The sequence below is a fragment of the Trichoplusia ni genome, chromosome 3 (genome assembly GCF_003590095.1).
Source record: "Trichoplusia ni isolate ovarian cell line Hi5 chromosome 3, tn1, whole genome shotgun sequence".
Classification (NCBI taxonomy): domain Eukaryota; kingdom Metazoa; phylum Arthropoda; class Insecta; order Lepidoptera; family Noctuidae; genus Trichoplusia; species Trichoplusia ni.
Window position 1 is genome coordinate 627,614 of NC_039480.1, and position 3,521 is coordinate 631,134.

Sequence of the window (3,521 nt, forward strand, 5' to 3'; positions counted from 1 at the left end):
GTGCCGTCTTTTTAAAGAAAAAATGGCGCCAAAAATATGTTTGTGAAAATGCTTTAATTTAATTTTTTGTTGATATTATAATTGTAGTGTTGATCGTGTAATTTAAGTTTGTGACTTACAATGCAATTTTTTCTCTATTTCAAGTCAATTTTTTAATGTTAGATGTTTTTTTAGAAAACTTTAAAAGTTAATAAAAATTGGTAAAATAATTTTCGTATTGATGGTTAGTTAGTCTCGGGCGCGATGGGGCTAGAAGTGTTATTGTGTAAATGATACTGCCTTCAAAATACTCTATTAGAATTACTTCTACCCTCTATCGAATATCAAACTCTATGATATTACTACTTGAACTCACGTAAATACTAACTTTAATTTAATGATTAATCCTTTACTTAATATATTTCTATACTTTTCTTTAAGCTCCACAATAATGTTCCTAGCCCTGTCGAAACCGATTTTAGATAATGTCTATTAAGTACTTAATAGTCGGTTTCGTATAATATTTCTGTCATCAACACTATTTTCATTTTAAAATTCGTTAAATGAAATATATACGAACCCGGCTTTAGCTGTAACACTTTTAGATAGTCATATCTAACACAAATAGTTCACTTAGATAAATATTATATTAATTATTATGCAAAATGACAGACAGCCGTCGTAAAAAAAAACCTTATCTAATATTTAATAAAAATCGGAGTAAATCTGTGTAGCACCATGCAAGTCCACTAATAGTGTTGAGAAGGTGTGCCAGCCTATTGGTAAGGCCGCAGGATTGCTAAGTCAAAGGTTTTTTTCAGGTCAAAGACTTTTCGAATATTTTCTCAGCTTCAGTGTTTCGAAAGGCATGTAATAATTAGAGTTTTGTGCCTGATCTGTCGTCGATCGTGACCTATCAATCGGGCTATGAGCCTAACTGAACAGAGAGTGCACCTGCGTTAGCACACGCTTGTGGACTATAATATGTCCTGCGCAACTAGCCGCCTAGGCCAAAAATCGGCCAGGTCATTATTATTAGTCTCAAGAAAATATCGGACTGTGTGGAATTAACATTTTGTATCGATAAACTCACCGTCGCTTTCATACGCTAGAGCGTTTTCTATCAATAATAACAGATAGTGTATTGTGGCTTAGCCAGTGTGGATCGAAACACTGTAATACTGTTTTCACATTTGTAGCAATTTCACTACTGATTGAAAGAACGTGGCACTTAGTTGAGACTGCGCGGTATGTAAAACAATTAATATTAATTATTTATCAACTGTCTGTCTATTAAAACACTCTTTAGAGCCATAAGTTTCCACCGACCGTAGCTCACAAATTATAATTTATAAACACGACTAAGACGAGTAGATATAAGGCCATTTTAATTACAATAAAATTCATCCAATAATTATTGATCCTCAACTATCGACTGCAAATCAGTGCTAAAATCAACCTTACTTACTTGATATAAAGATGGTTTTAATCTGAGAAAAAATTACACTGATGTGCTATTGACGTTCGATATTTTGAGACATGGCAACAATTTCAAATTAAGTTATGATAGTAAATTCTCTTTTTTGAAATGATTATCAAATACTTTGATATAAAATTATACGGATATAAAAAAGTAAATTTAATCAAAAGCACTAGATTTGCGACTGTAATAAACCCTTACCGGGTTTTCTGATCATGCATTTTATTAGATTTTATATACCTATCTATATTAAATAAAGGCATGGAATGAGAGTGAAAAGTTGATGTACTTCAGAATGGTTGTCTAAATAGAATAGGGGCCGTATTTTAATGATTTACACTTATCTTTGTATATACGTATATTGAATACCCAAGGAATGTAATTGATATACTAGAAGTCTTATAAAATGTTAGCAAGATGGCACTTATGGGAATTAAGTAGAAGGAACACACGCGGTTAATAAAGACAACATCGATAAACCGCTTAAGTGCTAATTATTGCTTATATTGAAATAAGTATGACCTAAGACGTCATAATATCGCTTACTTAAAAAATACTACCAACGCCATCTATGTTTCGCAACAGCAACTAGTCGGCAAGCCCTTGTTGGTATCTCCTGCTTTACCGTAATTACTTTTATTACACCTATTTACATCGTCACAATACTTTAACACTGTAACGAAATCGTTTGAGCTAAAACACGAATTTATATGCATAGTTCATTTAGACATGTTTTATCAACTAACTTGTTATTGCTCAAGTTAAACAAAGAACGAGACAGTGCCTTCATTTCTTGCTATTTTCTATTAATTCTAGGCCCAAACAGAAGACTGGATATGGTTGGTACTTAACGGTTGTAGAGTATACACATTTAAATGATTTCAATTAAAATTATATACTTAAATTAACACTATGAGGGTTCTCTAACATACTCATAAGTTTAAGAATAATAAAAATATTTTTTAATATCATTTAGTGTGATTAAGTGATGCATTTACTAAGACGAGTGAGGCAGAGGGGTTTAAGTTAATTCTATGAGTATTGGTCAAGTTTCCGATAAGCAAGGCTTCATTGGAACTCATCAATATTATAGCTTTAATATTACTTTAGTAGAAGAATAACCGATACCACGATAAAGATAGATGACCATACACGATTAAACATTAATGTAAAATGTTAGAGAAAATTCCTAGTAAATGACGTCACTTTTTAGTACAAAATTGTGATGATGAAGTATTCAATACTTTACATTAATGTAAAATCAACAGGTGTTTTAGTCATCTATTCCACTGTGATAGGGAAGTCATTGTCACACGATTATTCAGTAATTACGTTTTATTAAGAGTGATTAAATTAAGTTTATTGAATACATTGATGACGCGAAGTTTGCGTTGGAGTGGACAGCTGTTTTAATTAAAGAAATTAGAAATATTATCCTCCTGATTTTGTGTACTTAATTCAGATAATTTATACATTCCGTTGATGTCGAGAATGTATTTGAAAGTAACAGTTATTTAATAAATATACCCACTAAATGAATGTTATTCGTTCGTGATAGCACCTAAGTACCTTTGTTGTGGCACTTCGAAGCTTCTCACCTGAATGTTGTGAATTGTAGTAACTCTGTAACTATTATACAAACTCAAACTCAACTCCACTACGTGTTTTAATAAAGTCAATGTTTTAAAGTTGGTATTTTATTTTCCCATTGAACTCTTCTGATATTAATTAACTGATATATTTTTCTTGTGCTGCTAAATACTAAGTGTTGTCTTAGTATATGAAGGAGCAAAGTTAACTTTAGATCCTCTTTGATGGCAAGCCCAACGGAATTCTATTACTAAGGCTTCTTGTCTGTCCATATGTCAACAGATTGCATCTCTTGAACCGTGATAGACAGTTTTTTTTTCAGATGATAAATTCCCGCTATGACAAGAAATAATAAGTAAAAATCGAGGTCAAAGCCGTGATATCTTCTTGGAAATTAAAATAAATTGGTGCCTACCCTCTAACCACACAGCGCGTATGTCGGTCAGTGATGACCACCCTTGGGTTCCGTGGC